Here is an 11,253-nt window from a genome sequence, read left to right on the forward strand (position 1 = left end):
ATCAGAATCCATTTCACGTTTTCAGCGTGAAGACAACGACCATATCCGCGAGGATATTCCATTTCTGATAAATGGAAAAATATGACCAAAAACAACATCCATAATAGTTTTATAAATTTCCTCTCTACGATAACAGTCTGCTCACGTTTTAAGTGAAATAAGTTTACCCTATAGCAAGGAGAGGCCCTAATCGGTCATATTTCTTGTAAAAAGCTTCCGAGTAACAAATGGCTAGATTCGGTCGAGCGATACGCTGATTGCACGCTTGAGTCGACATGAGAGCACAGAGAAGGAATTTATGTCGGTCCACAATGCCATGTGTCTTTTTAGTGTAAATTTAAAGTTATACACTCCGTTCACATAAAGTTAGTAAAGCGTCGTAGGTTGAGTCTTTTTATCTACACATATATGAGTACGGTTTAATTTTGATGATATCATTTGGTAAAATGCAATGGAGTAACTTGATATTTAATTCACAATCGAGGGGACAAACGAGGGCACACCATTTAAGCAAGTACCAACGGTCAAGGGTTCCAATCCGGACCACCATGCCCAGCTAGTTACGGCATCGCTCTATCGTATTGCTATGCTCCAGGATTGAAAATAGTTCCAGACGTCAAACGCAACTGTACATGCTCGATGGCACTACGCCTGACAATACGCACGCATGCTTGAATGTCAATTTTATTTGATAAAATATGTTAAAAATCAGCTTTTAAGAACGCAAACATGAGTAAAATCAAAACTTTCATAACATTAAAAAATGAAGGCGCAATACTTTTTATTTTAGCGGAAATGGATACGAAAACGAAAATCACTGTATACAACACGAAAACATGAAACGGCCCATGATCTTTAGAAAGCTGCAGACTTTCTCGCAAGGCCTTCTGGTATTATGCAGCCAATCAAAATTAGGAACAGAGCGGATCGGTCAGTCGTAAGCGGCAATTTATAACTGATCAAAGCGAATGGAAAACATATAACGCATGATCGATAAATAACCTGTATTTTGTTATATTACCTCGTCCATTTGTTTTTCAAGCGTTGTAGCAAATTGAAATATTAGAGTGGCGCTACAGGACATGCAGGGTGTCATTCTTTTTCATGATATGACATTTCAAAACATCATTACTTCACAACCATTTATGAGAGAGATGGCCCATAATACAGTAACTTCGCTATTAACGTAACTTCGCAACAGTATTAGCGCATGAAAAACCTTTTTGTCAATTGCATCAATCCGTTAATAGTATGCCTACTACACGTAGGTACATATCGCAAAAGAAGGTAATTATTGTAAATGGCGTAGGTAAAACTATTTTGTGGAGATGATATGATATGATATGGAATGATCATAATCACAATGATTATGATGATACCGGGTGATGATGATGATGCCGTGCTGATGGCGATGATGCGGATATGCTACTGCAGAGCAGCTGATAATGACGATTAAATGCTGCTGCTGTGATGATGATGATGCTAATGCAGGAGCTGCTGCTGAGTTTCCATTGAAATGTACTTTTCTGCATACTCCATACTACACACAAAATAAATCTGGTGCCTCCGCTGAATATTAGCGTAGTTTCTATCTCCTATGTTTTGCTCGGGATACACCTTCTCTTTTCAATTGACCTTTTCGGTAAATCCCATAAGCCTTTGCGAGTACACCTGAGATGTCGTCATTTGACGTCACGCCGATCTACGGCGTGATGTCAGGTGTACTCGCAAAGGCTTATGGGATTTACCGAAATGGTAAATTGGAATTCTCATGACAGCCATAGAATCCTGCTTGTTTGTCAAGCTAAAGTAGTTCAGGGCAGCTTTGGTGGGGTAACGCCTTTTCTGAGCTCAATTGCCTTAGTTTTAAGCTAATGGACTAATGCAATTAATATCGACAGGTCATAATTATCGGAAATGGGTGTCAACGAAATGATATAAATAAGTCAATTGTGAAAATTAAATGCAATATTAAGGCCATGAATTTGAATTGATTTTGCGCATCAATAATAAACATTTTACTGTTAATTATGTGAAAGCGTGGAGATAATGCCAAAATCAGGATGTGCTAGGTAAAACTAGAACTTTAGACATACCTTTAATTAAAACTAATTGCTTGGCAAATCCAACAAACGAGTACTTTTAAGTACTACACCCCTGGCCAATTTTATACCTATTTTTGCATTTTTCTCAAAAATTAAAGCACATTGGTGACAAGTAAGATATGTACATTATAGGGGCAAGGACTACAACTATTGCACTGAAACTTTGATCAATAAATCAATAACTACTTGTCTTCAGTCACTGAAATCTCAGTGTTGTAACTGGATTCCTTGCCCCTATAATATACATAACTTTTTTTACCAGTGTTTTATTAGTTTTTGAGAAAAATGCAAAAATAGTCACAAATTTATAAAGGGGTGTAGTACCACCTTAATCCTACAAATGCATCTACTTACTGACGCCCGATAATTAAAGTGCTCAAACTTATTGTCTATCTAGTTTTATTACTGTACGAACTTTCGATTCCGTGTCTTGAATGGTCAAAAAGGCGAGAATGTACAATATACAGTTACGTCAAAGACTTCCAACGGGTTTTTACACCTTTCTGGTTTAATGTCATATCAAGATTATGATGGTTTCAACATTTAATGTTGACAAGTTGTTTTCAGTCTAGTGCCGTCACTACCGTGTCAGTTTTGGTTGACAGTTTTATATTCTTGATTTTATTTTCCACAGGCACAGTGTGTATTGTGGAGTTAGCTGACATTTTGAGCTCGAAGGAGAGGCTATGTGTCAGAATGTAATTGTTTTACAAAGACAAGAACATCAGCAGTAACAACAAAAATACAAATTCAACATAATGTCGCCATCGTCATCCCCACTATCACCACCATCATCATCATCATCTCCTCCTCCTCTTTCCCCTTCTCCTCCTCATCATCATCACAACATCCTCCTCGTCATCATCACATCTTCATCATTATCAACTTATCATTAACCCCATGAAAACTACCTGCCAATTGGCCAAAATGAATATTGTGTCCAATTTAGTTTAAATAGTTTAAAGCCTAGTCATAATTGGCAATTGAAATGATCATTTCAAGTTATCAACCAATCGGAAATGCTGTTAGATAACCAGTAGTGTTTTCTTTGCTTCCTTTTTATTAATAGATTGTTCTGTTGTTGCTACTATTGTCGCTGATGCAGAGAGGACTATTTGTACAGATTTGCACTTATTGTTCCAAACATAGATTAATAAACACTCAGATTGGAATTTTCCATGCCTGTGCCCTCTAAGCGTACTCGAATTCAGCTGACGCTGGTACAGCGTTCAGACCTGGCGACACCGCTATCATATCATGTTTCTTTTGTGTACTCTTCTTGTGCTATTTGCGCTATTTTGAGTTCGCTCACGCAAACCTGACTTAGCGTCGACACCCAAAGACAACTTGCCTACTTTCCGCGGTATGGTTCCAAACATGTCAACATTTTGATGAATTTTGCGGTGTTCTGTTATAGCAAATTTAATTAGCTTTCTTTTCAATCATTAAAGCACATTTTTCACTACACATCTGAATAGAATTCCATCGAAAAGATCACAGCGCGATACACGAATTATATCAAAATGCAAAATAACATATTATACTATGCAAAAGATTGATCAAACTCTCATGATATTTGATGTTGCATCTCCGCTATCTGTAGTTTTAGTGATTCTTGGTCCCAGAGGAGGGAACAGATGAGGCAGTGTATTCCTTTAATTGGAAACAAAATAAATGGTATATTATTCAGATACAAATTCCGTGGACAGTATCATGAGTATTGTGCAAGTTGCAGCAAACAATAAATTATCTTAAAATAACCGGAAAGAATATGCAAGTCAAAATGCCTAGGAAGTGCTACATAAAACGCACCGCAGTTAGTAAAATTACTGGAAAATGCAATTAAGTAATAGTTATGCAAATGATAAACTAGCACAGACTTATACAATCGATAATAAATATAATAAAACACGCGGCAAATTGGAAGAGCATTTTGACGGGAAACCGTTAATGACGTCAGTAACAACATTTGGTTCGCTAATTCATCACTTGTTAAATTGACGTTGCAATCACACCTTACCTCAGTGGCGGAGCGTGGGTCATCCGATGGGGGGGGCACTGACCCTGTTTGGGGGCACCGAGTCTGATTAGGGGGCACAAACCGTTTTTTGGCAATTTTCATATGGTTTTTTTTTACATTTTGCAATCGATTGGGGCACGCGCCCCCCGTGCCCCTATCTCGCTACGCCACTGTACTACCTTTTATATCCAAGCTGCAAGTTCATTGTCACACTTTGGCATTAACTACTTTCTGCTAACACATTCAACAATATACCTTTCTTTAGAAACTATCACTCCTTATTTGCAGTACGCATCTTCAGTTTAACACGTATCAAATTACTATTGGCAGAGTTTTTTAAAATTATTTTCACGCTGAAATTTTAAACATTTTCCAGTTTCCTACAGTAATAAATTGACGCTACTTAAGAAAGATTTACAGGCCTAAAAACATGACACAAATATTGCAAGAATAATTACAACAATATTTGATATTATCTTTTTAATTTCAATGAAAACTTACAGTTTTAAAACACAGTATATTCTTAATATTCCGTAAATTCTATTAATTCTCACAACCGGTGTTGACGTCTGCGTTTGATAACCACGTGCAAGGCGCTAGAGTTGTTCTTAAGTGGAGCCACGATATTTATGAAATAAGGAGTTTTGCAAACATGAGCCAGTATGTCAAGAATGAGGTTTAGGCAGGGTTGATCTCAAGTACACGCCTGATGTTATTGGCTGGCTGAAGGATTGAAATGAAATATCAGAGTTGTGTTTTCAGATTTATTGAAAAGGGGAGTTTAGATGTTGAACACCATTTTCTAACGCAACGATTCATTGTAATCTATTTGTCTTTCTGCGGTGCAAGTGTGCAAGCAGTATAACATTTTGTTGTCAAACTTTTTTCATTTACTGAATAAACCCCACATTCACCATACAGCCTCGTCCACACTACCCCTTTCCACCCCACCGACATACCCGCCCTAATTAACCCATCCACACACAAAAACACACCAACACCACACACCCATTGACATACACCCTCTCACCCAATCCACACCTGCATACATATGCATCACCACCCATTTCTCCACACCCACTCACACCCTACACACCCCCTCTCACATCCACCCAACCCACTAAATCCGCCCGCGCAGAAACCCAAAGGTATAATTTCTTGCCATGTTAAGCAATTAGTGGTGCTACAGATCAATTGGGCCAAATAATACATCTATCTCCCGAGCATTACCATTAAGTACAATTCTACACGACTTAAATGACATGTATTGATTCCACAGACTTGTATTTGTGTTACCTGACTTTGAGTAACGACTTCCTTTCTGTGTGATGTCTGCAGCGGCATCTGTACTAAGGGAGCATTATTTAAAGATGCAAGAAGGAAAAAAGGAAAGTATCAATTTTCATAATGTCAATGATCAGAAATATAGGTCAATAGTAAAGTCCATTCCCATAAAAGTGTACTCTATTAGGATAAACCATACTACGGTCACATCGTTACTTGCGGAGGGAACTACTGATTCTAGAATCCACTAATTCTTGGGCATTACAAAATATTTGAAACATAGTTCAAGCCTAACTCTGCAGTTGGAACTAACATTTTTATATTTGTGATTGTTTTGGGAAAAGGGGCAAGAACACGCAATTTTGTACCTTGCACTTACAAAAATCAAAGACTTGAAACTACTTGAAGCCCATGGGTTTGGAAAAACTACCTTATCGCTTCTATTTAAATCTAGTCTATATCTATTCCAACGGCAACTTACAACAGCCTCTTTTGTCCTAATTCCTTACACTACTTGGAACCCCTTGGCTTGGTAAGACTATATCATTTGCATTCATCGGTCTTTGCTCTATAAAGAATACAAGTCTTTTATCTTGATTTTCTTAACACCCCGATTTCAATTCTAGTTGATGTAATACTAAGAATGTTTAACAACTTTTTTCATGTGGTACTTCGCCAATTTTGTACCAGAGGATTTACTTTCATTTTGTATGTTGTTGGTGAATTTGCATACGACGTGAGGTATTTCAAGAGACGATGGATTGTTTAAATCCTATAGCAAAGTTCCAGTAAGCGTAACAAATGTGGTGCATCAAAATTGGTATTATCTTATTGTGTAATGTGTCTGTCTGGTATTCAACTGGATCAAAATACAATCCTGTATACTGAAAATCAGACTTACTACAATATGCAAAGGCAGGTTTTCTGGAAAGACATTCTTTACAATTCTGCGTGAACACGTCACGCTCAAGCGTGTTTACAATTGAATTATATGAATACAAAAGCCACCTAAGTCCATACTTTGGCCAAATTGAGTTAAGCATGGGAAATTGTTGCTATACATAGGCCTGTCATATGCATGAAAGAACAACTCAAATTCATTCTCTGTGTCTATTGGGCATGTGAAAAATAGCATGTATGAAAGAATCACCCAATTCCATGATTTGAGTCTTGTAACACATTGATTGAAATCCAGTATGTATAAAAGTTCACTTGTAACACATTCATTGCTAGAGAATGACTTTTGAACAAAATGGGTTTAATAAAGGAAAGTGTGTGGTTTATATTACATGGCAGAATGCTTATCAACATTATACATACCTGTGTGCTTTATTTTGTATTATCTTACTAGTGGTAATCTCATTCTAACATTGTTGTCTTTGTATATGATTCAAAAAAGTCCAAAATTTAAAATGAACCCCACGAAGTCCCTGAAATGCTAATCGTCATACCTAATACAGGTTAATCCACTCATTTGCACGTAAAACTTACCATATTGACCAGGTAAATTTAACTGAAGGAATTAAAATGATACACGGGTTTTTCTCTCAAAATAACTTCGCATGGACTTAGGTGGCTTTTGTATTCATGTATTCAATTGGGTAACAAAACGTGCACCACTGACACCAACAATAACGTCAACATCAGCAGTAAAAAGTGCACCATTGAAACCGGTATCAGTAATAACATCACCAACAGCAGCAAAAAGTACTCATATGACACCAGCACCAATTTTAATGTCAACAACAGTAGCATAAAGTACACCACTGACATCAGCACCAATAATAACGTCAACAACAGCAGCAAATAGTACACCACTGACATCAGCACCAATAATAACGTCAACAACAGCAGCAAAAGGAGCAAAAAGTACACCACTGACACCAGCACCAATAATAACGTCAACAACAGCACCAAAAAGTACACCACTGACACCAGCACCAATAATAACGTCAACAAAAGCAGTAAAAAGTACACCACTGACATCAGCACCAATAATAACGTCAACAACAGCAGCGAAAAGACACCACTAACATCATCATCAATAATAACGTCAACAACAGCAGCAAAAAAGTACACCACTGACATCAGCACCAATTATAACGTCAACAACAGCAGTAAAAAGTACACCACTGACATCAGCACCAATAATAACGTCAACAACAGCAGCGAAAAGACACCACTAACATCATCATCAATAATAACGTCAACAACAGCAGCAAAAAGTACACCACTGACATCAGCACCAATTATAACGTCAACAACAGCAGCAAAAAGTACGCAACTAATACCAGCACCTATAATAACGTCAACAACAACAGCAAAAAGTACACCACTGACATCAGCATCAATAATAACGTCAACAACAACAACAGCAAAAAGTACACCATTAATACCAGCACCAACAATAACGTTAACAACAGCAGCAAAAGGACACCACTAATACCAGTAACAATAATAACGTCAACAACAGTAAAAGTACATCACTGACATCAGCATCAATAATAACGTTGCACCAAAAACAGCAAAAACAGTACACCATTGAAACCGATATCAATAACAACGGCGACAACAGCAGCAAAAAGTACACAACTGAGACCAGCACTAATAATACCATTAACAACAGCAGTAAAAAGTACACCACTGACATCAGCATCAATAATAACGTCATCAACAACAGCAAAAAGTACACCACTGACACCAGCACCAATAATAACGTCAACAACAACAGCAAAAAGTACACCACTGACATCAGCATCAATAATAACGTCAACAACAGCAGCAAAAAAGTACATCACTGACATCAGCATCAATAATAACGTTGCACCAAAAACAGCAAAAAAAAGTACACCATTGAAACCGATATCAATAACAACGGCGACAACAGCAGCAAAAAGTACACAACTGAGACCAGCACTAATAATACCATTAACAACAGCAGTAAAAAGTACACCACTGACATCAGCATCAATAATAACGTCATCAACAACAGCAAAAAGTACACCACTGACACCAGCACCAATAATAACGTCAACAACAACAGCAAAAAGTACACCACTGACATCAGCATCAATAATAACGTCAACAACAGCAGCAAAAAAGTACACCACTGACACCAGCATCAATAATAATGTTAACAACAGCAGCAAAAAGTACACCACTGACACCAGCACCAATTATAACGTCAACAACAGCAGCACAAAAGTACACCACTGATACCAGCATCAATTATAACGTCAACAACAGCAGCACAAAGTACACCACTGACACCAGCATCGATAATAACATCAACAACAGCAGCAAAAAGTACACCACTAATATCAGCATCAATAATAACGTCAACATCAGCAGCAAAAAGTACACCACTAATACCAGCACCAATAATAGCGTCAACAAAAAGTACACCACGGACACCAGCACCAACAATAACGTCAACAACAGCAGCAAAAAGTACATCACTAATACCAGCACCAATAATAACATCAACAACAGCAGCAAAAAGTACACCACTAATACCAGCACCAATAATAACGTCAACAACAGCAGCAAAAAGTACACCACTAATACTAGCACCAATAATAACGTCAACAACAGTAGCAGTAGCACCACCACCACCACCACCACCAACAACAACAACAACAACAACAACAACAACGACGACGACGACGACGACGACGACCACGACGTAAATAGTAACATCAGGATCAATAATGACAACATCTATAACGACAACAATATAATAATATCGATATCCTTCACAAACTTCTCACTGCATCAGCAGCAACAGCAACATCAACAGCAGCAACAACAACAACAACAAATCAACAATAACATCAACTACCATACATTGTAAAATTATTATAACTGGGTTGATAGGATATGATCAAATTAAAACGCTCCTCTCTGTAATTAAATTAAAAGATTGTCTTATACGTTTGCCAGTTTGCAAAGGCTTTACATTTGTTGTTCCAAATATGTCAATATTTGGATCAAATTTACGGTGTTCTGTTATAGCAAATCAGTAATTGTCGCCTTATTCTTTTCAACCATGTTCGTCGAAACACAGTAAGCCAGACAACAGTGTCGCTAAAAATATAGTTCCACTGACAAAACCACAGCAAGACACGTGAATGATATCAAAATGCAAAATAACATACTGTACTATGCAAAAGATTGATTAAACTCTCATGATATTTGACGGCATAGGAAAAAAGAGGTTAGTATATCCCATCTCCGTTATCTGTTAGTGATGTTAGAGGTTCTTGGTCCCAGAGAAGGAAATAGATGAGACAGTGTATTCAATTAATTGGAAACAAAATACATGTTAAGGGAGATTTAAATTCTATGGACAGTATTGTGCAGGTTAGTTGCTGCAAACCAATATATTATTAATAAAATTACTGGAAAATGCAATTAAGTGATAGTTATGCAGATTATCAACTCGCTCAGACTTATACAATCGATAATAAAAGTAATAAAACATGCGGCAAATTGGAAGAGCATTATGGCGGGAAAATGTTAATGACGTCAAATGCAACATTTGATTCGTCAATTCGTCACTTGTTAAACTGTCGTTGCAATCATACCTTACCTAGATATTTCACGGAATTACCTTTTTTATGCCAAGCTGCGAGTTCTTTTACATTGTATATGAACTTGACAAATACTATTTTCTACTGAACGTGTAATAAGATACCTTTGTTAGGTTGAAGCCATCCCACTTTATTTGCAGTACGCGTCTTTATTTTAACATGTATCCAATTACGGTTGGCAGAGGTTTTTAGTTTTTTTCAAGCTGAAATATTTCCAGTTTCATAGAACAATAAATTGACGCTACTTGAGAAAAGATTTATTTGCCTAAAACAACACGAAATATTACAAGAATGATTAAAGCAGTATTTGATATTAGCTTTTCAATACGCTTTATGATAAGCAGCTAATACACAGATGCAATCATTATTCTATAATTCTATTATTTTTAGAAACTGAATGTGACATCTGTATTCGTATGCAAGGCGCTAGCCTTTTTCTTAAATGGAGCCACGCTATTTATGAAATAAGGAGTTTTGCAAACATGAGCCGTGTATTTAACGTGCGAAGTATTCAAATTGGAAATGGAGACAAGAATGAGGTATTGGTAGTACTGATCTCAAGTATACACATGATATTACTGGCTGGTAGAATGATTGAAATATAATGTTTATGTTTTTAGATTTATTGAAAAGGGGAAATTCAATATTGGACGCTATTTGGAAGTTCATTGTGACCTATTTGCCTTTCTCCGTTACAAGTCTGCAAGCAGTATAACGTTTAGCTATTGTTACTCTTTTTGTACCTGCCGTGGATGTTTGTGTGGGGGTGACCTTTGGGCCAAGCAATTTATGGGATTTTGTGAGATTTGCTGGGAATAGAGGGTTAATAATTATATTAACAGAAACCAAAGATCTTTTAGTAAAGCTAGATGAGAATTAGTGTACATGTTCACGTAACCTCCTTCAACTCATTTGCATAGAATTGGATACCAGGATCGTATTCTGATTCGTTGAACTTCTAATTACCATACATTTGGATACCTCCATATTTGGGTTTACTTAATGAATTATTAATGACGATTACGTTGTTTACATCATGACGTCAAGAGAGCTTGTCACTCGTCCGATTCGAAACACGAAAAACATTTGTAATTGTCTTTCCATTAACGTTATATCGTGAAATACCACATAGCGGAGGTGTTAGTTTTTTATTTAAGGAAAATGTTCTTGGCGATGACCCCATGCTGACAATGGCTAAATATGCTGCATTAGTTCTGGAAAGGGTCCGGCGACGGTCCGCCATTTTTTCTTC

Source organism: Amphiura filiformis, chromosome 11 (assembly GCF_039555335.1).
Source record: "Amphiura filiformis chromosome 11, Afil_fr2py, whole genome shotgun sequence".
Taxonomy (NCBI): domain Eukaryota; kingdom Metazoa; phylum Echinodermata; class Ophiuroidea; order Amphilepidida; family Amphiuridae; genus Amphiura; species Amphiura filiformis.